The sequence below is a fragment of the Lacerta agilis genome, chromosome 3, assembly GCF_009819535.1.
Source record: "Lacerta agilis isolate rLacAgi1 chromosome 3, rLacAgi1.pri, whole genome shotgun sequence".
NCBI lineage: Eukaryota > Metazoa > Chordata > Lepidosauria > Squamata > Lacertidae > Lacerta > Lacerta agilis.
Window position 1 is genome coordinate 69,384,021 of NC_046314.1, and position 25,494 is coordinate 69,409,514.

General features: G+C 42.4%; 1 protein-coding gene across 4 annotated transcripts in view; it reads right to left on the bottom strand.

Annotated features, from left to right (window-relative positions):
• Positions 1 to 25,494, bottom strand: part of PDE10A (phosphodiesterase 10A) — a 185,619-nt gene that overhangs the window by 150,525 nt on the left and 9,600 nt on the right. The window lies entirely within an intron of this gene.

Below are 25,494 nucleotides of genomic sequence, written 5' to 3' on the forward strand. Positions count from 1 at the left end.
CATAAGCAAAACGCTCTCTGTTTTATGAGTAAGGAAGCAAGTTGCCAGAGGTGTCGCAAGCGTACAGGCACTGCTTGTTAATGACACATTGCTGTTTATTCTACAGGGACCCTACTGTTATTTTTTTAAAAGCCTTTTGCCTCTGCAAGGTGCACAAACTCTTTCCCCCTTCAGAACTGTCATCTGATGAAAGGTGTTGCCCCAGGATTGCTGAGAGGTGATGCGTTAGTTTTAAGGCCTGCTTGCTGGGTGGACTCTTTCTTCTTCTCTTGCCAGCTCCCACAACTAGGTGCTGGGCTGTGTATTAACATTCTGAATCTTTGCTGTTGGATTTGTTAGCATCAACAAAGATTATATAGTACAGCACAGAGGCCTTCCCTGTTCCTAAGCCAGCTATTCCTCCCAACGGAGATCAAAGCCAAAGCAAGTTTTGGCATCCAAATTTTATTCCTTCAATAATACACAACTAGTATGTTTCTATTTGCTGGAAGCTTGCCATTGCATTATTATTAGCATGTTCTGGGTCTAAGATGAAGCAAATGTTCAGTACAACAAAATCCTCACTTTTGTTTCGGGTGATTATGGAAATACAATTATTCTTCCTGTATCAGATTTTTCATTTTGGAATTGCAGGACTATAACTGGTACACCAGACGTCCCCAAACTAAGGCCCGTGGGCCGGATACAGCCTGAGGGACTCAATTATCTGGCCCGCGGCGACCCCCACCACCCGCTGCCACCACCCGCTTTTACCGGTACAGCTGCCCACAGCGGAGCACCAGAAATAGCTTGTGCGCATGCACAAGTGTCATTTCCAGCACACTTCCGGGTCTGAGGAGGCCCGTGCGCACGCACACAAGCTATTTCCGGTGCTCCGCCGACCCGGAAGTGTGCTGGAAATAGCGTGTGCGCACACGTATGGGGGCGCGCTCCCCCGCGATGGGTGCTGGAGGAACTGACCCGAGGCCTGGTAAGTTTGCTGACCCCTGTGGTAGACTATTACCTCCCATCTTCTTCATTCAACCATTTCCAATGGCAAAGTGTAAAAACGGAGCATTAAAATCACCAATTGTTCTATTCTGAACTCCACATTTCATGAAGAAAGTGATTGGAGATTGTTTTAATATACTTAATTATATCCCATCTTTCCTCCAAGGAGCTCAAGTTGGCGTATTTAGTTCTCCTTCCCATTTTATCCCAGCCACAACCTTGTGAGGCAGGTTAGGCTGAGAGAGGGTCACTGATGCAAGGTCACCCAGTGAGCTTCATGGCTGAGTGGGGATTTGAACCCTGGTCTCCTAGGTCCTAGTAGTCCAACACTTTAACCACTACACCACACTGGCTCTACTCTCCTATTTAGAGAGTTTACACACCGCTTCAGTGATTCTGCAGGATTGGTAATTTTTGTTGTTGTTCATAAAGTCCTCGATTGCTCTGTGGGTTTGGAGGGGGGGGAGTCAAGAACAAGGGGGTCTTTGTCTTGTAAATAAAGAAACACATTCCCTGTTTTTATGTATAAACTAAAATTAAGGAAAGGAAACAAAAGGCAAAGAGTGCACAATGCCCCCCAAACAGCTTAAGCAGTCATGGCATTGTTGCTCATCTCATTAGAGACCGCATTGTGGTAGCTATTGAAGTTGGTCATAACTCAGGCTATGCTTACATTTCAACAGAGCCTTTGCCTGTGTGTTCTCCTAAACATAACACTGTGACTAAATATTTTATAAACACATCCATTGCTTTTGTTTTTTTAAAAGATGGGTTTGGCCAGGCATTCAAATATTATTAATATTTGAAATTTGTAAGCAGTATGCAGAACAACATCCGGAGAATGATTCAGGCTAGAACCAAAAAGAACAGCTTGAAAAGTTGCCATATAAGCAAAAAAAGAAAAAGAAAAGGCCATGGGGGGGGGGGAGGCAAGCAAGCGTAAACTCCTGTCATGGACCTGAAACCGGCATGTGAGGATAGCTGATCGTTGAACAATTCCGGAAGTTACCGTATAGGCCTTCCCATCATGACTCTTCCAGTCCCAGTATGTCACTGCAACTCTAGACACACTCAGGACCAAACCAGGAACACGACATTAAATGTAGGCTGACCACCTTGACAGAAAGCGCTCTTCTGTTTGAAGGACTGTGAGAGGGTCCTCCATCTGAAGGGTTGTCTGGCCCAAGTACAACTAAAAATAACTATAAGAAGAGAACGGAGAGGAAGGCTTGAAACTAATCCGACCCTCTTCCCAGTTAATAGCTGGACAACAGACTGAACAGAAACACAGGTGACCTGGTCATTGTCTTCACGATCCCCCAGCTGCTCTCCTTTCTTATGGTTCTTTATCTTTAAACTGGACTTGGGTCATATTATCCACTTAGAATCTTAGAATTGTAAAGTTAGAAGGTTCCCCAAGGGTCATCAACACGCTTCAATGCAGGAATCTCAACTGAGAGCTCACCATGTTCCAAGGGAGCCCATTCCACTGTTGAACAGCTCTTACTGTCAGAAAGCTTTTCTGTCTGTTTAGTCAGAATCTCCTTTCTTGCAGCTTGAGGCCATTGGATTCAGGTCCTACCCTCTGGAGCAGGAGAAAACAAGCTTATTCCATCTTCTATGTGTCACGGTGTCAGCCCTTTAGATATGTGAAGATGGCTATCATATCTGCTTTCACTCTCCTCTTTTCCAGGCTAAACATACACAACTCCTTCAACTGTTCCTTATAAGGCTTGGTTTCCAGACCCTTGATCATCTTAGTCACCCTCCTCTGCACACTTGTAACATATTGAGTAGCTGGACCCATAAGCAGGCTGCTAACTTCCAGATGTGCTTCACTTGTCAATTTCTAGTGGCTGCTCTTCCTCAGCCCCAGCTGTGTGATCCAGGTGGGGTGTGGAAGGACCTCACCTGGCAATCAATAGCATGGGCAGATCAGCAGCCAGTACACCAGTATACTATACACACAGAGAACAAGACTGAGGCTCATTTCGAAACCAGCCTTTGCTTTAAAAAAAAAAAAAGCTTTATTTTATTATTCGCCAATACAACTATTAATACATTCGCATATTACAAACAAAATAAACTAACATTCACTCATTATTACATTCACTCATTTTTACAAACAAAGTAAACTAACATTCAATCATTTACAGAAAAACAACAACAACAACAAAAACAACAGATAAAGAGCAGAAACGGAAAAAAAACAAAAAAATCGACCAGTCTTCCCTTGCATCCTTACATCTGTTTTCCCCACCACCTTTCAACACCCCCCTCACCCTGTGCTTGACTTCCAGTCAACTCAGCTGCAGTTCATTTCCACTTATCCTTTTTCTTTCAACACACTGTTATTCCCATTTCTTATTTCTTTACAATTCTTTACAATTCTCCTTTATTATTCAGCTTGTTTAATATCTAATATTTATAATGGAACCTGTTTATTACAATAGGAGATCCGACTTTTCAACATAATTTTGTAAGTACCCTTTGAACGCTTTCCAGTTTTTTTCTGTCTTTTCTCTTGTGGTCCTTCCAATTTCTTCCATTGTTTTGGATATATTGTAATATTCTAAAAGTTTGGCAAGCCATTCCATTTTTGTTGGAATTACCCCGCTTTTCCAATTTTTCGCTATCAGTAGCCTTGCGGCTACTGTTGCGTATAGGTATAATGTTTTACTTTCTTCCTTTAGGCTTCTTGGGACTATTCCCAGTAGAAAACCTTCTGCTGTTTTTTTGAATGAGTGCCTAACCATTTTTTTCATCTCATTGTATATCATATCCCAAAATTGTGCTATATCCGAGCAATTCCACCATATGTGCATCATGGTACCTTTCCCAGTGTTGCCAAAACCAGCCTTTGCAATGCACTTAGGGTTGCCATGTGTCCTGTTTTTCCAAGACACATCCTCTTTTTCAGGGGTAAAATTTCTGTCGAAGAAGATTTTTTAAATTTGCCAACATGTCTCTGGCTGTAGTTTCTGGGTGAGACATAGACATAACTGGTGGTTGAAGACTTCCTTTCCCCTTCTCTTCTCCTCCTCACTCCACACACACCCCCAAACAATTTATCACAGCTTCTGTAGCCTACATAGAGTAGGGGTATTTAAAATAAGAGTCACTATAGCGTCCTCTTTTTTGCTCTTCAAAATATGGCAACCCTACACTTACTGCACAATTCATACTGCACAATTCACCCACCCACACCTTTCCAATTTTCCTGGAAGCCTCGGGTTTATTAAATGCCTGACATGACACTGCAGTTGCCAAGTTCAAGAAGAAGGTGGCAATGATTTGCTTTACTGACACAGAATGAATTTCCATAACCATCAATCAGACACCACATTTCTCAACACTATTATTAAGAAATCTGACTCTCTCCTTGGCTCTGTGCCCTACATTAAAGTGACAGCATTTCACTCTAGCAGCCTTATGAAATGTTAAGACTCTGGCCTAAATGGCCTACTCTTTATATGGCAATATGTATTATTTCTTTTAATGGTAATTCATGTTCTGGAGGTGGGGGTAGGATGATTTGCTGGTTTCCCACATATATTTAGTCCCACTTGGAAATATGTCAGTCCCCACCTGGTGAGAAATGCTGGTTACAGACCTGATTTTGTTCTTATTATATTCCCTTGGTATAAGGCTGTGTAGGCGGTGGTCAGGGAATTATTTTCCATTCCTTCTCTCATGCCAGAGTGAGGATCAGCGCTCTAGTCCATAGATCACTGCACACAATGGCAGTAGTACCGTATTTTTCCATGTATAAGACTAGGGGTTGTTTTTTTAACCAAAAAAATAGGTTTGAAATTGGGGCTTGTAGTGCTGAGGGGTGTTTTCTTAATTTGGAGTCCCCCCAAAATAGGGAGCATCTTATACATGGGGGCGTCTTATACACAGAAAAATATGGTATATGCATTTAACTGCATGCAAGGACCTCTGCATGGTCAGCCATGTAAATGACTGATGCTAGGCTCCCCCTAAAAAATAAAAAGGTAGAGTAAATCAAAATCACCATGCATTTCCAATGATAAATATTCGCTTTCTTGTTTTCTTAAACACAGAGTCTGAGGGTGATGGTACCCAGGGAACGTGTGCTCCTCCAACAGGTCTTCTGTTTCAGTTCCTGGCATTCAGTTCAGTTACTGGCATTCAACTCAAATGCTAACATCTTCTATTTGAAGGGCTTCTTGTTCCAAGTCCAATTTAAATCACCGTAAGAGGAGAGAGTACCAGCCTTGAAGTTGCCCATCAATAGTTGACACATGTACAGCAGACTATTTGCTCCATTTTTGCTATGGATAAAACATTCAGATTAGCAAAATTGAGCATCTGTTGCTCTGTCTACCGCAAGGTGGCAGTAAATGCTTACAGGTAGATTAAAGATGCTTGAGCACCCAAACATCCAAGCTACCTCTTTTTCGAGTATTCTAGACCAGTCAGCCTCTTGCGGCATTTGTTTCATTTCAACTTGCGTCTTGTGATCCTGGAACTAATCTGTGCAAAATCCTCACTTACATATGCTTCCTTTCTCAAAATTGTGGCTTCGGGGATTTTAATTTTTTTACAGCACTGAATAAGCACAAACACATTTCATACCCACAAACCAGCCCAAATATGTTGATGCTATGCATAAAAGAGGGAAAACGGGAGTGTTGATGTGCGAAATAGCTGGCACAGTGCCGGTACCTTCCTCATATTCTAACCTCCCCCCCAAAAAATATATATATAGCAGAAGAGACTAATGAGGTGGACAAGATGAACACCTTTATAAATTCAGATTTAAATCAAAAGGAACAACTTCCATAAAGCTGGATGAGTGGATCCACTGCAAAATGAACTTAATTAAGCTTAGATCCTCTAAGTAGGAGGAGTGAGGCAATGCCTGACAGGAGAGGCAATGTAATATATTTATCCAGATATAAACAACGGGCATCAAATATGAGAACAATATAGATTTAAGAACATAGGAGGTAGACCGCTGATCACATATTGCAACAGTTCCTTGCACAGTGCAGAAAGGTATTCTGGCACGAATTAGAAAACATGGCAAAGTTACTCTCTGCCTATTGACATCAGTCAGGCACCTTTGCTTTTGCTGTACTTTTTTATTATTAAAGATTTTCTTGATTTACAAAGGTAGTGCAGTGTCTCTCTCGTATTTTTCCATATAACGTTTTAACAAATCAGTTTTTGTTGTTGAGACATTAGGAAGGAAAGGGGGAGAGAGGTGCGTGGGATGGGGAGATGGGTGAGGTAGGGTGACGATGTTTCTGTTTTACTTAATATGAGTAGGGTTTGGTGTCAGCGTTGTTTGTGTAGGTTTTCTGTTGTTCGCTTGTGCTCCTTTGGCGGTGAGAGAGATCTTTGGTTTCCTGTGTGAGTGGGGTTGGTGGGTGTTTTGGATCAGGTTAGCCATATTAATCTGTATGCTGTTGGTAGATTTTTGTCATTGTCTTGTTGGGCTGTGTGTGATGAAGGGGAACCATACCGGGGTGAAGGTGTCTTCTTCTGTTTGTCCCCGTGTCAGTTTCAGGTTACTGGTTAATTTTTCTAGTAGGGCTGTGCTGTACTCCTTTTGATATAAAGTGCCATTTCTGAATCAAGGCTTGGGACTGCCTAGCCTCCCCCCCCCCACCAAAAAAATGCTTTTAAGAGTAAGTATCCAATACACAATGTGACAAATATATATGTCATCACACAGGGAGCTGGGGAACATTTTCTTATTGTTGTTTATAAACTTTGGGTTTGCACTTGGCCCAATTATCAGGACTGATGGGAGTTGGAGTCCAACAATGTCCAGGGCCACTAGTTCGTTATCCCTGCTTTAAATGATGCCCGACTGACTTGTAAGGAGTGGCTGATCCAGCCAGAAATTTCATGACTTTTCCAGTAGACTAGAGGTAAAGACGGGGCGGGGGTGAGCAGGGATAATTCTTTTAGGAAACCTATTGGCTCTCTTTTCTAAACTTAATTTCATCATGTGATGCTATATGGAGTGAGAAGCCAAGAGCAATGTAAGAACACAAGAAAAGAGGGGCCAATTTTTCAGGGGCGTTTGACCAGCACCTTGAGATTTCAATCTGTCTGGAATTACAGTACCTCCGCCAGATAAAACAGGCAAGTACTTTTGTCACACACGCAGACACACAAGAGAAACACACACACACACACACACACACACACACACACACACACACACTGGAGAGAAACTTAGTCTTGCGTTCTTCTTTCAAGATTAAGAACAAAACTTTTGCAGAAAAATGTGCAGCACTGGGCAAGTCAGGATTTATTCTGGGATGTCATCCTTGTGTCTCTCCTTCAGAAGATGGTCATTCTCTTGCTTTCGCTCAGCAACCTAAGAAATACATGATTTTTGCAGTCTTCTTCAACCTTTGTGCTATAAAAATAGACCAAGCATGCTGATGTCATACTGTTGCTCAGCAACCTGTGCTGGTTGTTGTTTGTTGGGCTTTTCTTTCTTTCTTAGTGTCCCTGTTCTCTCATTTCTCATTGGCCTTCACAGCAGTCAGTCTGTAGAAACAGCACAGCCCACTAATGTTGCAGTAGAATCCATTTGCAGGTGACTATTTGAAAGAGAGATCGCTGCAACTGTAGGAAGGAGTGGGTGCTTCATTCCCATCTCCACATGGTTTTAGCAGGTGGGGCCAGAAAACAAAGTGTGCAACGCCACAAAGGAGTATTTATCTGTCATTTCTGCATTGCAGGGGGTTGGACTGGATGACCCACTGGCTCTCATCCAACTCTACAATTCTATGATTCTATGACATGCAAATGTTTTCATTGTACAGCAGGCTAGTTTCTGCACATGCTCACATATTGCCCTCCAGGGTCTCTCCGAGATCCAGAGAAGCCACAGCCACTTCAAGCTTTGGAGGCCCCAACCCATAATAAAAATTAAGAACAATGAGCCAACACACGAAAACAAAATAAGGCACACTCACAAACCCATTCAACAACTAAAAGCTGCTTCCTGGCTTTCTTCAGACTCAGAGGAAAAAATAAAAAATGATTCCCATGAGAGCAAGTCTATGAACAAAACACACAGACTGAATGGGAGAAATCTGCACAGTGGAAACTCCTGATTCTCAGATATTTAGGCTGTAATCCTAATCTCACTGATTTGGGAGTAAGCCTCATTGAATGTAACAGAATTCACTTCTGAGTAGATACGGTTAGGATTGTGCTGTAAATTGTTGTGCAAAAAACATGTTTAGAATATGGTTTGTGGGGCAGGGCTCTTTAAAAAAAATTTTTTTTGAACTGCTCAATGGTATGGAATTATCATTTGTGTCCAGACACCTGTGCATTTCCCTTGTGTGTGTGTGCATACATGCTTTCTTGCTTAGAGTCACATTCCATGACATTTAGAATCCTACACAGAGAGGGAGAAAATTCTCAGAACTGGGATTCAGACAGTGCTAATACAGAAGATTAGTTATAGTCAAGCTTTATACAAGAGCCGTATTGAAAGAGCCCACAATATTTGTGATGGATATTTTAAAGAAGAAGAAAATAAGAAACCACAGAAACACTCAGGCAGTACAACAGGCCTGCAGGCTTCAGCTCACATCCTTCTTAATAAACCACTTTTCATACTATTTAAAGAAATACTGTAGTGGCCTAACACAAAATGCCCACCACCTCCAGAAGAACAAAAAAAGAAAAGAGACAGGAATACAAAATTGTAAAAATGATGATGATTTCCCCTCCATATTATCATTATACTTCTGCACTCTGCTCCCCAATACCCCAACAACTTGGGAGCAATCCCTCAAGCCTGATGTGGGGCAAGCAACAAGAAAAAGATAATGATTATAATGATGCCTCTGAACTGGGCTGCCCCACATAAACAAAACAAAACAACAATTCTAGAGAAATTCCTGCTGTGGAGCAGGCAGCAGGAACAAGAAAGGATTGTTGTATTGTCCCTGCCCCAATATGAGGCCCAACTAGAGTAGCTGCTTCTTCCCCCAGTTCCCACATTTCTAAAAAGCCTGTCAATGTGCATTTGATCCTGACTTGTTTTTAGAAGGTAAGTTAATTATCGTTCAATTTTATACCAATGTTATATATTTGATGTTAGCCGCCCTAAGCAGTCTTGGCCAGGAAGGGTGGGATACAATTAAAAGTTGTTGTTGTTGTTGTTGTTGTTGTTGTTGTTAATAATAATAATAATAATAATGTTATACATACTCACTAAATACCTCAAGTAGATGCATGCCAACTGCTCCACATGCCTGGAAGGCAGCAAAGCAAACAGCTGCGCTTCCCCCCAAACCCACTCTCACAAATGCAAAAGCTTCTTAAATAGTTGTTTGACATGACTGGTAGGCAGCAAAACAAATACAGCAGCAAATTAGCTAATCCTCACACGTCTTCTTCCACCACACACACACACACACACACACACTTTCCAAACGCTCCTCTATGGCCAGGTCAACAGCCTATTGCCTGTTTCACAAGGCCAGCAAAGTGAACAGGAGGCAAATAAACTCTCAGCAGCTTGTTCTAAATGAGTGAACAGCCTAGAACAGTGGTGTGAGGAACTGTTGCACTGAGCTTCCAACACCCACAAAGCAGTTGTCTCTTTCAAGCTGTCCAAAAGAATGCTAGAGGCAAACTTTAGCACTTACTGAAAACAAGGTGAAACATTGCCTGAAGCACAGTTGTCTAGTTTCCCAGATGGTCCTCAAATCTGTGACTCATCTTAAGACAGACAATCAACCTGGACATTTGCAATACAGTGGTACCTCTGGTTATGTACTTAATTCGTTCCGGAGGTCCGTTCTTAACCTGAAACTGTTCTTAACCTGAAGCACCACTTTAGCTAATGGGACCTCCTGCTGCCGCCGCACCACCAGAGCACGGTTTCTGTTCTTATCCTGAAGCAAAGTTCTTAACCTGAAGCGTTATTTCTGGGTTAGCGGAGTATGTAACCTGAAGTGTATGTAACCTGAGGTACCACTGTACTTTAGGCTACAGTCCCATGCAAACATACTTGGCAACAGTAGTTTCCATTAAAAATCAGTGAGGTTCACTTCCAGTAAATGCATTTTCGACTCAGCCATTGGTGAAAGTTAACCATATATGAAAACTGAGTAAGTGACTGTTTAGACAATACATAATTTTTAAAGGAAATAAGCTTCTTGATTTATTCACTGTTTTGGAATATAAAGCTTCCCGGTTCAGATTGTTAACTTTTGTATGATGGATAGACCTTTGAAATAATACAAGGTTTGTTTAGCTGGTCTTCTTCAGCTACATGAACACGGAAAGTAACCAAATCTCTACATTCCAGGAAGTAAAGTATTTTTGAAAGATACTGAGGCAAGAGTGCTTTCATTCAGGAAGGAGAAGTCCAGCAACAGAAGAAGGCTTCAGGTTGGGGAAGACTAGTTTAGAAGCAGGTGTAGTTTCTCAGGGCTACTGAGGCACTGCCTGGCCAGAATGTGTCCCACACCCCTAAAACAACAACTAAACAACCCAAAGTCATGCCTGCTCCATAGGGTTGAGGGAAAACCCACAACAAACTTCGGAGGCATGTAGGGGAGGAGAGGGGATAATTCCCATTGCAGAAGTGAAGGCTGTTTCGTTTTCGCAAGGAATTACTTAGCACCAACTTGAATGCAACCCTAACAAACGCATCATGGAAATTCATAAATGCTTCAAGTCAAGTAAACTATGCCATGTTATTTATTCATTCATCATTTTTTGAATTATTAAAGAGTTTGTGTTTAAAAAGAACAAAACACACACACACACACACACACAGTGCAGTAATAACTAAAGAACATCCCCCAACATGGGGAATGAGATCAGACAGAAGACAAAGAGATTACCGTATGTTTGGATCATGTTACAACGTCTGCTTGATTGCACAAAGGATTGTTATGTTGTCCAAATGTCTTCAGCTGCTCTTGGCAGGTAGCACTGTACATCCGGTTTAGAGGTATACAAGATGAAGGCCCACCATATGGCACTAAGTGATTGTGTTATTTTCTTGGCTTGTATCAATTGTATCTTGTGTGTTATTTTTCCTGAGATCGCAATAAACCAGATGTTCTCAGACCAAGCCTGTAAGGACAAATTGTCCAAAGTCCCCAACTGTTGGACTACAGCTTGACGGACAACAATTAAAAGAAATACCAGTAAATCCTTCGATGTAACGTCTTTGGTCTGCAAAACAGTGATAGCAAAAAAACAACTCAGGTGCATAAATTATATTATCCCCTGTAATTTTTGAATAATATTTGGTGAACTAAAGCCCAAAGGTCTTGCATTTGCAGGCTTTCCCACCAGAGGTGGAAATACGATCCTTAACATTGCATCCTTTCCAGAAATAAGGAAAAGCAAATAATCACCCAATAAGATACACACCCCAAGAAACTTATTTACAATGCCATACATTTATTCCAACACAACCAACACAGAGTGTTTGAAGCATTTGGACACATATGGGAGGCCTTTAGGCATTTTCACCTGCAAATTCCAGCTTCTCCAACCATACTGTGTGAAACATAAATAAAAGAAATCTTCTTATTTTGCAACATTGATAAAGACAAATATTGGGAATGTTTATATTACACACACAGGTCGTTTTTTTCTAAGTGTCAACATTTTGAGAATGTGTAATAATGCAGCCTTGAAGTTCCCATGGCAACATGTTTCATTTCCTAGGTGACAGTGATAGTATGTCGTCACTAGTGAACTAAACTATCACTAGAAACACGTTGAGTTTCCTTCCAACGTAGCTGTCCTGAAAAGCTGTCCTCACCTAATTACTAGTGACAAGACTGGTTAACTCTGAAAAGCTTTGGGGACAAGTTATTTAGGCTCTATTTCATCACACCTCTCTAATAGTCAAGAGACGTAGGAAAAAGTAGTATGTTAAAGAATGAGTTTGTACTATAGATATTATTTAAAGGCCAAATTCATACTGTAGCGATCAAGAGCACGTGATCTTCCCATCATGCTATATAGAAGCGCCATTTCTGCCTCTTGATCATGTCTTTTTCAGCAATGAACATTATGCAGAAATTCCAGACTATGTTTTAAAGACAAAATAGGGAGGCGGGCTAAACATGTGTGCCACTTGGAACTTCTTGGAGGAAATGTGGAACATAAATATTATAGTAATAATAATAATAATAATAATAATAATAATAATAATAATAAACCTTTGCCTGCAAACAAAGGGCCACTGCAGACAAGATTGCAGAGATTCAGGACTGGCAGGACTTTGGGTGCTTTGAAGCAATACTGGGCACTTCCAGATGACCTGTTTCTTGAGCATTCATCCCCATTTGTTTGCAAGGAGATTAGACCACATTGACCATTTACTGAGCATTCCTTTTGGTTTGTTTGCAGGGAGGTTAGATAATAATATGTCTCAGTTAGTAGTATCACACACTTTCATGTGCATTTCCCCATCACTTTCCTTTTTACAAAAAGTCTGCTCATTTAAGGAATGGGGGCTTTGCAGGACTACCAGATAAGCTATAACCGTGCAACCTGAATTTTTGAGCACATGACAATTCTAGGGGCAGACTTTGTTAATATGGCACCATATGTGAGGCCAAAATTTGATACACACTTTAGCTCTTGTGCCACCTTCTGAAGCTGGGTAAGAGAGGCCCCAGGCTTTAGGAAAGTGGTGTGAGGGCTCTGGCAGGGTCCTAGAGCCCTCCCATCTCCTTCCCAATGCTACAAAGGCGCTAACTAGGCTTTGGGAAGGAGGCAAGAAGGCACCCCCTTGGCTCAGCACCGTGTGCAGGGGAGCCGGTCTTGCTGCCTTAAATCCGCCTCTGTCAAATTCTTCCAGAAAATAGTGACAGCCTGGAGGTGCCTGCTGTTTCAAGTCCAGGAGACAGAACAAGCAGCTTCTGCTCCTCATGCACCACCTTGGGCCTCCTGCTGCTCACCATTCCCTTCAGAGCAGGCCTTGAAATAGCTCAGTGATAAGCATATTCAGTGCTCAAAAAGCATATTCAATGCATATAAAAAAGTGAGTGGGCTTTTTTATTAAAAATAAATAAAAATCAGTGCCTATCAGTGTCCCAGCATGTAGACAATCATAAATTAGCAGTTCTTGATAATGCTACATATGTGCATTATGGCAGAGCTAACATTGCTATGGGAACATTAACGTGGGAATAAATAATTAAATCACAAGAGAAAATAATCATTGCAGATTGTGGCAGAGAAGACCACAGCCAATTCTTGGTCTGCAATCTGTTGGATCCAGAAGTTGTGAGATCTCAAAAAAAAAAAAAACCTGGCAAAAATCTGGAACCAGGTAAAACGCTTCAACCATGAGACCTGGAGATCCTGGCAATGGCCATACATGACCTAGTGCACTATTTGCATTTAAGAGTGGCATTTAAAACAAAATATTTCATGCAATCATAAATTACCATTACAGCAAAACTTTCTCAAGAAGGGAGAGTGGCGGGGGCAGACTGGCCTACGTGTGTTTTTACATATTCTGATGCATTACATTATTTTTGTTCTGCAGACAGAACATTAGGTACTGGCATCAACCTTTTCCAGTACAACTTGATTCTAAAAATCAAACTGTTATTCTATGGTGTCTTATATACACAGAACATAGTAATCAAGACATATTATGAGTGGTTAGAAACAACCACCCAGGATCTGGATTTTTCATTTCTGTATTGAATTTCAGTCGGTTTCAGCCTTACATATGCAGAACAACAAAGCTTTGTTTCTGTGTATTTCATGATTGCAGAAATGGGCGGAGAACCTGTGCCCCTACTGATGTAGCTGCACTATGATTGCCACAAGCCCTGAGCATTTGGCTATGCAGGCTAGGACTGGAGAACAACAGGTTCCCCATTACTATATTACGGAAAACAGTGCCAGGCAAGACTGCATGACCTTTTGCAATTGCTTGCAGTACTAATGGAAGCATGGTTGTTATGAGCCTAAATGGTGTGAAAAGCTATAGGAATCTGGAGGTCACTTCTCACAATCATCTGGCCATGTGGTGGCCTTCTGGAATAGCTTAATCTGTTAGCTCCCTCCTTATGTGCAGCATGTTTAAGATCAATACTGCTAAACCACAGAGGACTGATTGTAGAGGCATAACAAAAAATGTAATGCTGCCAATAGCAACACCTGCATGAAACCAGCTTAGTACAGCCAATGCATGCAGCAGCTGTTTCATGTGGGCTTAAGCCAACTTGTGCCAATGGTTCTGTGGAGAACTGGCCACCCATCTTTTTCCTGTCCTGGACACTGGCCTGCTGTACTGCACTAGGCCAACCATTTCCCCTCTCTCTGGCTCATCCACACTTACCTTTTGTCCTGTGCTTTCTAGGCACAGTTCCGTGCTTCAAACCTGTATGTCTGAGTGCGCTGTTTTTGCCCCTTCGCTTTCCAGAGGGAAAGTGACTCTTTATTATGAATGCGAACAAACAGCAATTCCGAGTTTTCTGTGGATTGCCATTTGCTCCAATTTAGCGGTAAAGAGCAGAATTTTCCATGGAGAAAGTGCTGGGGATATATATATACCGGTATATATCACTTGGACATGAAGTTTTAAAACATGCATCTGTGCCTTCCAAAAGGAAGTTTGGATAAGTCCCCCCCCCCTCTGCTGTCCTGCAGCCATCAAGCTTTATGCTTCAAAATGGTATTATTTCTGGCATTGTCTTCTTGGCATCAGTTGTGTAAATTTGGAATACGCAGCAAGATGTTTACACCGGAGACATGTGGCTGATGGTATCCTAACTACAATTTAAAATTAAGGTGTGCATTTCTTCCTTTCCTATAATGAGATGGTTAAAACTATTAAGTTTTGAGCTGCACAGAAGGTGCTCCTTAGAAGTTCAAGAAAATGAAGAAAGTGCAAGTCTTGAACATGCATATCCAGTTAGGATACTGTAAATACTAGTGTGTTTATTTCCTCTTATAATAAAACTAAAGAAGCCAGAGGAAAGCTTCACAGTATGCAGACATGGTTTGGATCAAGTGTCAAAGAAAACCATTTGGGTGCATGTCAGCAATGACCTCGTAAAGCGTTCCATTCTGCCACCGTTCTGCCCTTTTAGTGATGTTTTAGGGTCACTTCTGGGTTCAGCACCATGTTCATGTGTGCAATCACAGATAAATCGGTTGTTGCCTGTATATAGCAAAGAGACAAAGTGATGTGTGCTTTTGACATTCTTATAATTGAGCCTATGTATTAGGTCCATGAATAAGGGTGTCCACTCAATGAAAAGAATTCAGCGTTGCTCTAAGGTGATTGTTCTGTCAGGGCAAGTATTTTGGCTTGCCAGATGAAATTATGCTCCCTCTTCTTGCCCGTACACCAATTTGCGGATTCTCCAGATACATACACACCCTGCAAAAAAGTCAATTTTGGGAGCACACAGAGGAAGAGGGGCAAATCCTTTCGTGCAAGCAGAAGTTCTTGCACAAGGCTTTCAATGATAGGACTCATTAGTTGGATCCCAGATATTGTGTAGAACTTACTACTACTACGATTACAGGCCTGAATAAAGATGTCACTTGAATGAAAGCAGCGTGGGCACCCACTGGATATCTGTTGCGAGGAAATTCCATAGCAGGGTGCTGTCACAGAGAAGGCCCTGCTCTACATCACTGTCCCGTGGGTCATGCCCATCAGGGAGCCTATGAACAGGGACTGCAAGTGTAAATGGATATACATCAGATTTCTAAGTTATTTTAAAATGGAGGTGGCAGGGGTTGAACAAGAAATAGAGCAGCCACACATGCATCACCAGAAAAAGAGGACAAAAGGTGACATATTTGCATAAGAGTTGCACATGTTGGTATAATTTACATGGAAATGCAATACATCTCACCATAGCAGGCAAGGCCAGATGACCCGAGCATTGAGCATAGACTCAGTCTGCTGTCCAAACACTAATTATTCTGGAGGACCTTCAAAGCTCGTGCTGCTTTCCTTTCTTATGGCCCATTATTTAAAACTGGGCTTGGTCTCGACAGCCCTTCAAACTGAGGAATGTCTTTTGTAAAGTAGGACACGTGACCACCCTAACTTGGGACCTTCTATATGCAATACATGAGCTCTACTAAGGAACTACAGCCAAATGAACCAACTGCTCCGTCATCACTCCTCTCATCCATGTCGGAGTAGAACAGAGAAAAGGAAAAGCTGACGTGCCTCAGAGTTGGAAGTGGCAGTGCCTGAAGCAAGATGATGTCCAAGGGACCATGTGAGTTTGCCCTGCAAGGTTTGTGAAGAGTGGGGCAATAACCTGATCAGAAGCCTAGAAAAAAGTAGAATGGGGGCCTTGTATGTCTCAGAAGAATGTTCTGTGCAGTTCTTAGGCTTATCGCCAAATTCTAGCTACTAGGAAAAACACAGTGGGACTGAAGCCATGCCTAAGATGTCAGCCTTATATAACAGTTGCCCTACATTATTAAAGCATGGTGTTTGCAGTGTTTGCTGTGTATCACAGCCTTTAAAAGTAGCACCCACAAACTGAGTTTCACGTCCACTTCATATTCATACGGTAAGAACTCAGAAATTCTTCTGCACAAGGTATTATTAAGAAACAGAAAGGCTGGCTAGCTTTTCTCCCTATTAAGACGATGGAATGGAGCTCAGGATTTATTACAGCGCAAGTCTGCAACCTGACAGCTTTATCTTAAATTTCCAAATTCTAATCCACTTATTGAAACATATCAGGAGATTACTGCCGGCTTTCAATATGCAGCTCTTCATTTTTACACCCTTGCCTTTGCAACCATGAATTTCTCCACCACCACCAGTGACAGCAAACCTCCTGGTACTGCCAATCAGTGATGTATAGCTGCATTGTTAGTGTCATGTTTATGGCCCTTTTAGGCTGTGAAATATTGTTCTCTGTTCATAGTAGCTCCATTACATACACATAATGTGCTTGGATAGGATGAAGAGTTTGACCAAACACAGCTTCCATACACCTCTGATCATCCAGAGTCCAGAGGCAGCTGCAAAGGGACTCTTGACAGTATAACCTCAGTAGACAAAAGGGTAAAGTGAGCCTTGTCAGTTCACATTCATTTTCCAGACACCTGCTGGCCATCTGATTTGTTATCCCAGAGTCTGATAATGAGAAAGGCCTCTGGACCTTGGCATATGCCAGTGATGATACACAATGCAGACTGCCATACAAGCATAATGCAACATACAGAGAAGAGTGGCTCATCGATCCTGTGAGTATCAATACCTCCTTTGCGGTACCTGGGAGCCTTATCTCTCCAGAGAGAGATGGCCAAAATGATCTGATCCATGCTGTGCAATCTGAAACAGGTAGCCTCTAGGGCAGGGCTCATCAGTGCAGCACTTGGGAGCACCCATGTGCCCACAGATGTCTTCTTTCTTTGGCACCCACAGGGCCCCTTGCCCTGCTGAAATGAGGCTTCAGAGTAGCATTCCTGAACAGAAAAGGCTGCAAGTTGCAGTGTGTGTGGTACCTGTGACAAGTTATTCAGTTTGCAAAGCTGCTCACAGGCTCCCAAACACTGGCCGTCTCTGTTCTAGGTTCTAGTGCACACCAAATGGCATTAGTAGTACATGCCCCAGCCTCTAGACCGGCTTTGCATAGCCTGATGCAATAGGGAAAGCTATCTAGGTCCGGTTGGAAATGGCCACAGCATCTGTCATGCTTCTCTGCAATTCCACAGTAGGTTTCAATTCATCCGAACGCCAAATCTTCAGGACCTCAAGCTGCCTTTATGCCTGAACAGAAAAAGCTTCAGAGTGTTTAAAGGGCATCACCACTAAGTTTCATTTTGTCCTGATGACCCTTTGTATCTTTCCACATGAACCATAGGAAATGTTTCCTGTGTATCCTTTTCTAAAGATCTGTATGGACCAAATGAAGAATGTAGAACCCACCATGCCTTCCTGCCACCGCCCTGCTACATTATTTGTTTGTTTTAATTGACAAATTACATGGGAGCTGCATTATCCTGGATAAGGTTTTATTTTATCGTAAACGCAAACCTGTCAATTGGGGACAATGGTTGAGTGATCCTAAGCCCATTGCTCCATCTGTCCTTGCCATTTAGACTTCCCTCCCTTATTGTTTCATAAATCATAAGAGTGTTTTCTTTTTAAAGTATTTTGATTAAGGATTTCTTGATTTACAGAAGTATGTGCAATGTCTCTCGTATTTTGTCCATTTATCATTTTAACAAATCAGTTTCATTTGTTGAGACATTGGGAAGAAGGGGGGGGGAAGAGGTGGGCAGGGGGGAGTTGGGGGGTCAGGTGACGATGCTTCTATTTTACTTAATATACGGTATGTAGAGTTTGATGTCAGCTTTGCTTGTGTAGGTTCTCTTTTGTTCGCTTGTGTTCCTTTGGTGGTGAGAGAGGTTGGGGTTGGCCTAGGGCAGGGGGCCCCAAAATAAGGCCCGGGGGCCGAATGCAGCCCAATCGCCTTCTAAATGTGGCCCGCGGACGGTCCGGGAATGAGTGTGTTTTTATCTGAGTAGAATGGGTCCTTTTATTTAAAATGCATCTCTAGGTTATTTGTGGGGCCTGCCTGGTGTTTTTACATGAGTAGAATGTGTGCTTTTATTTAAAATGCATCTCTGGGTTATTTGTGGGACATAGGAATTTGTTCATATTTTTTTCCCAAAATGTAGTCCGGCCCCCCACAAGGTCTGAGGGACAGTGGACCGGCCCCCTGCTGAAAAAGTTTGCTGACCCCTGGCCTAGGGTGTGGGAATGCCCCAAAATCCAACTATTCTGGACAACAGCCATACGAGAAATATGTAAAATAACCAAGCAAGTATTAGAAATCACCCCATAATTGGCCTTATTCCAAGACAATAATGCCCACTTACACCACAAAGAACTCATAACCCACCTATTTTCAGCAACCAGAAATATCATTACCAGACACTGGAGAGACCTGTCAGGAGTAAGCATGGACCAATGGTACCAAACAGTATGGGAAACAGCCTTACTAGAAAAATTAACCAATAATTTGAAAACGACACAGGGACAAACAGAAGAAGATGCCTTCACCCCAGTATGGCTCCCCTTCATCACACACACACAGCCCAATAAGACAATGACAAAAATCTACCAACAGCATACAAATCAATATGGCTAACCTGACCCAAAACACCCACCCACCCCACTCACACATGAAAACAAAGACCACCACAGCCAATCACAAATGAACAACCATTAAAGTGTTTTCTAAACAGAAAAAGCGCCTTATCAAGCACAATATTGCTCACAGTCCCAAGTTGTCCAGCAGAGGGCAATAGTACACATATTCAAAAGTTGGTTAAGATTTTTTTTTTTAAGAAGAACAACCACCTGGTTTTCAGCTTATATTTTAGCTCATGCTTTGATATTTTGTTTTAAAATATGCTCCCTCTTTCAGCACTGTTCATTTTAAAATTACTTAGCACAACAATATATGTATGTTTGTTTTTCACTGAAGAAGGTAATGAAAATTACTTTTAGTAAGAAACCAGAGGCCTGCCTTTTGAGCATGACAAACCATGAGATACCCAGTCAGGATAGAGTGTTTTTCATGTATGCCACAACAGCTGCAAGAATCTTACTTGCAAGAAACTGGAAAGGTGAAGAGCTCCCGACAGTGGAAGAATGGCAGATGAAGCTGATGGACTTTATGGAACTCGCTGAACTGACCGCGAGACTCCGAGACCAGAGGGAGGAGAAGGTGCAACAAGACTGGAAGAAATTTAAGGACTATTTTAAAAATCGTGAAAAGTTAGACATTTGAAGCAGAATCGGTTTGTTTAATTGGCTTCAGCTAGATGATGTTAGATGAAAACAGTATATAAGAAGTAATGTTTTAAATGGTTTAGAAATGTTTAGAAACATTTAAGATTATGTTGTTTAAGTAAGGAATTATATATGATTAGCTAGTATTTTAAAGTTTATTAAGAATAATGGTGAATGTTAAGAAAATAGTTACAAAGTTACCAAAGTATATTAGTACTGAACGCAGTCGAAAGAATGGGGGAAGTCCCCAAAAGAAGATCTGAAATTAGAATTAAACAATGATTTATTTACTGTTCCTGTCTAGGTATGTATAAGTTTTCTTTTGTTATTTCTTATGTTGTTTTAATGTGTTTGTTGTGCTTTTTGGTTTTTGTTAGTTGTTTTTGGTTATTTGTTTGATGTATTTGTTGTTTATTGTAGAAAATAATAAAAAAATTATAAAAAATATATGTATGTTTGTTTTTCAGTTTGCTGCAGCTACAGACTAGACATTAGAAGCACATCTCCATTCTCCACAGTTTAGCCAAAACTTCTCATGTATTTAAAACCACAGTTTAGCCAAAACTTCTCATGTATCTTAAAAGACTTTGAAGATTTAGTCACTTGAAATAAGGGCTGGTAGAGTGTGTTAGCCACAAATTGACTTGTCTGTTGTATGTCTTAAGAAGAGCAGCACACAGGACCGGCCCAATACATTTTGGCCCTTGAGGCAGACTTCAAAATGGCATCCCCCCCCCCGCCCCCATCAGTGAAGAAGGGGTCAGGGAAGATCTACACCAGGCACGTATGTTTAGCCTGGAGAAGAGGAGGTTAAGGGGTGATATGATAGCCATGTTCAAACATATAAAGGGATGTCATATAGACAGAGCCGTCTCATCCATAGAAGCCGGTGGCGCGGTGCGCCAGGGCGCTGGGCGCCCCAGGGGCGCCCCCGCGAGCCCGCCGGCATACCGGGCTCCCCCTCCCCAACCCGCCCCCGCCCCCACGGGCAGGCGGGCACTCGCGCGCCGGCGGGCGGGCTGTAAGCCGCCCGCCCTCGCCTCCCAGAGCCCCAGCTGGAGCGCTGGAGCGGCGCGGGGCTTTGCGCGACCTTCCAGCACTCCAGCGCGCAGCCGGCCGCCCGCCCGATGCAGCGCGAGCTGCCCAGCAGCGCCGCGCCGTCCAGCTGCGCGCGGAGCGTGAGCTGCGCGGGAGCGCGAGCCGGCCGCCCTCGCCTCCCATCCCGGAAGCGCTGGAAGGGCGCGCAGAGCCCCGCGCCGCTCCAGCGCCACGCCCCTCACCCCCCGCTCGCCCACCCCCCTCCCAAGGGGCGGCAAGCGCGGGAGGGAGGCGGCGGAGAGGCAGCATGGCGGGGGCGCCGGAGGGATAGCCGCGCCAGGGCGGCAGATCCCCTTAAGACGGCTCTGCATATAGAGGAGGGAGAAAGGTTGTTTTCTGCTGCTCCAGAGAAGCGGACACGAGGCAATGGATGCAAACTACAAGAAAGAAGATTCCACCTAAACATTAGGAAGAACTTCCTGACAGTAAGAGCTGTTCGACAGTGGAATTTGCTGCCAAGGAGTGTGGTGGAGTCTCCTTCTTTGGAGGTCTTTAAGCAGAGGCTTGACAGCCATCTGTCAGGAATGCTTTGATGGTGTTTCCTGGAATGCTTTGATGGTGTTTCTATGATTCTATGATTCTATTTCCGGTAGATCACTGGATGTCTTGTGGTAGATCACTGGCCCCCCGCAAAGAAGCTCAAAACTTTGGCTCCCCTAAAAAAAGCTCAACATTTTTGCCTTGCACCCCAAAAAAGTGGGGCTTTCCTTCATCAAACAACTTGAACCCGTAAAAAATGGGCCTTCCTCCTTCGTAAAAGCAGCTCAACAACTTTGACCTGAACCCCCAAAGAAGGGATAGATCACTGCCAGTTTTTAACTCTGAGTAGATCGCAGTCTCTTGGGAGTTGGCCACCCCTGATCTACACCAGGAACAAGGAATGGAAGAAAGATAAATATCAGGATCTGCTGCCCTGGTGGACCTTGCTGCCTGAGGCGGTCGCCTCATCTTGCCTCATGGGTGAGTGGGCCGGCCCTGGCAGCACACAGTCAAACTTGCTATTTCAGCTTTATGTTAAAAAAGAGAGAAATCCACATCATTCTCATGCAAAGTATAGTAGGAGGAGTTCTAATCCAGGGACCAGTGATGCATTGCATTTTTTCAGGGGATCTCCAGCAATGGAGGCAAAGCCATCCAGGGACAGGTTTCTACCTTCTGCATGGGGTTCCCACATGCAACACTTTCCTTAGGGCTGGCTTGCTCAAAAAGTCTAAGAAAAGATTTTCCAGATAAAAATGTCAAAAATATCAGTAGCGGGGAGGGGGGGGTTCCCTCCAAACTGCTGGAGAATTTCAGGTCCTCCTGAATAATATTCATCACCAGAGAGAGGGGGGGGGAACGTATTTGCCTGGGAATAAAGTGGCACAGCTATGGATCAGTTTTAATTATTGTTTAGTAATTTAATATTGTTGAAGGAAGTGATGGATTCAGCCACTGCTCTCACTTCCAGTTCTCCTTCCTTAGCCCACTGCTTGAGGAAAGAACATTTGAGAAATGCAGGGATGGAGGACTACTAATGGGTTGTTTTATACGAAAACAAACAATCTATATACATTTTCCCCCTCCCTGTGACTCTCCAACCAGTTTACACAAACTTTTCCCACCATTTAAAAACAGCCACCTTTTTTCTCCTTTCAGTGTTTTTCCCTTCTTGCTGTATTCAAGCTTCTCTCTCTTCCATTTCTTCTGCCTGAAACCCCAGTAAGCCACAGCCAGTCTAGCTAGATGAATGAGTGGCCCGACATTGTATAAGACAGCTTCATGTATTCCTAAGGACTGTCATGGTACTCTTCAAAATTTACTGCTATAGCACTACTGGTATTTGAGAAAATATTGTACCTCTAACAGCTACGTCAAGTCTGGACTCTACTAAAGGCTAGTTTAAGCCTACATTTTCCTGTACTCCCTCGTAAATTTGTCTATACCACTAGGAACCTGCCGATCCCACATTATGCAGAGGTATTGCATTCTGTTTCCTTCTCTGTTTCACCTACTGTTTTGCAAGGCAAGAACAGATGGGAATGAATCAGTGGGCAGCTACAGTTGCCAGCACTGCAGTCTCCTACATATGACATGCTATGAATCCAGTCATTATTTAGTTAAGCAAGCCAACTTGTTCTGTAGTTGAGAAAAACAATTCCCTAATTAATATTTCCTTCTTGCTTGGGTGGTTAAAACAAGAAGGTCAAATTATCAGACACAGGAGGTTTTTCACATGTGCTCCAAAACACTGAAGAAAGAGAAGCATGTGCTGTGATGTTCTGTGGAAGCAATATGAATGGGGATGCAGAACCGCATAGTAATAGCACACTGCTCTTTATTTCAAAAAGTTGATTGAACAGAATGTAACTGTTGAAAAGCAAGAGAAATGTTGGATTTGAGGAAACAAACTACAGTAGTGGGTAACTCTCTCCATCATGTATGGTGGTCACTTATAGGAGGCCAAAAATGAGGAAATGTATAAGCTAATTGCATAAGCTAACTGTTTATTTTATTTGTTTAGAAGATGTATAAAACACTCAATCAAAGAGCTTTTCATGCTGTGTACAAATAAAAGGCAGGATAAAACACAGCTTGAATCCGCAAAACAATTTTAAAAAACCAGATATAACTAAATGATATACCTGGGTAGGTTGGTCAAACCAAAATGGTTTTCAGCAGGCGCCTAAAACAAGCTAGAGCGAGGGTCTAAAGCAATATATAGATGCAAATTCAGAAATAATTTCTATAATAACAGCAGCACAACATACATCACCGGAGAAGGCGGTACCCAGGTTACCTGTGTGCTTGCTCATTCTGCTGATGAGGTGCTGCTACAGTAACTGTGGGCCACTTCAAGGTCCCTCCTACTCTCCCCTCTTTGGGTTCCTGATCTTTAAACCCCACTCAGACAAGACAGCCCATCAAATATAGGACAGTTTTCTAAGGACACATGGTCACCCCACCATGGAAGCATCTCAAGCATTGTTGGAGACAAAGGTGTAAAGTGGTCTATAGAGGCATTCTGATCTAGCATAGAAAATCTTGTACAGCAAGAAGGGAAAAACTCTACCTTAAAAAGATTTCAGGTCACTTGTGTCTGGTGCTTTCATTTTTCCACTTACCAGTATCTATTTCCTGCCCAGGAGGTGGGACAGGGTTAAGCTAAAAACCAACACCCGAGCTACTAATTTTTGGAAATTGTTTTTGGTAAATTTGGTTTGCCTGCTTCATTTTGACAAAATCTGAAACTCCACTAGGAGTCTCCACTAAGGGGAATACAGATTTGCCGAAAACTTGGATATGCTAATTTACAGAGATTGATGCAAATTTAGAAATAATTGCTATAATTTAAGCACATTGCATGACTTACCACAGCAAGGGGAAATTGGACAGCCTGCTTAGTTTGCTGTCCAGCTGCTAACAGCTGATGGGAAACGTCAAGGCACCTCCTGCTTTCCCTACTTAGGATCCTTTATCTTGTTAGCAGGCTTGGGCCTGGCCAGCCCATCAAACAGAGGATTGTCACCTATAAACCAGGACACATGGCCACTACCAATTCCTGCCTGTACTAAAATGAACGTTTGCAATCAAAAGTACTACAGTCAAACAGTTGGGAAGCCACAAGTTCTTCCAGTCATGACACAGGAGGTGACAAATTTACTTTCCCCTCCTTAACTCATTCATTTTCTTATTGTATATACGGTACATTCCACCTTTTTATTCAAGAAGTTGACTAGTCTTGGGTACCATTTACCTGGGATCCCAAAAATGGTCAGCAAGTCCAGCAGCTGCCATTTGCATATTTTTTAGATTTTTTATTTTGAAACATGAACATGCACGTTAAATGCAAAAACAGATTTTGCGTTACACCTGGTTGGACCCTTAGCATGTCAGATGATGGGATCATAATTCAAGATAGGATGACTGACAATGAAGAGAGGATAAGTGACACTAATATTTGATTACAAAGTTTCAGAAAGAACAGTTCCACATTCAGCTCCTCTTGTCAGTTAATCCAGACAGACACTTTATATATATATATATATATATATATATATATATATATATATATATATATATATATATAACATTAGTACAACTACAATGTTTTCAGAAAACTTCCTCTACTGCCGGAATGCCTTACCTTATGTATTCCTGTCGCTTTGATCTTCAAGAGAGACACTCCTAGCAGTGCTGTATGCTCCTGAGGTTTGTCTTATATCCTCTGAGACCAGGGCCATTAGTGTGGCAGCACCTGCCTTTTGGAATGTGTATCTAATGAACATCCGGCAGGCACCTACAGTATTGGCATTTAGACACCCACCTATGGCATTTAGACACCCACCTAAAACTCACCTGTTATCATTATTACTAATACTAAGCAATTTATAGAAATGGCAAAACAGGCGCTTCTAGGTGGTTTTACAAGTATAAAAAGGCAGGCATTAAACATAAATGTCCATAATTAAAATATGGAATAAAACAATCCCGTTTTTTTAATAAAACAGCAATTTTGAAGGACCGAGGTAGAGAGATCAAAGGAATGCCTGTGAAAACCAATGCGTCTTCAAAGCCAGCAGAATGACAACGCAGATGAGACCTCTGGTATTTCAGTAGGGAGTGCATTC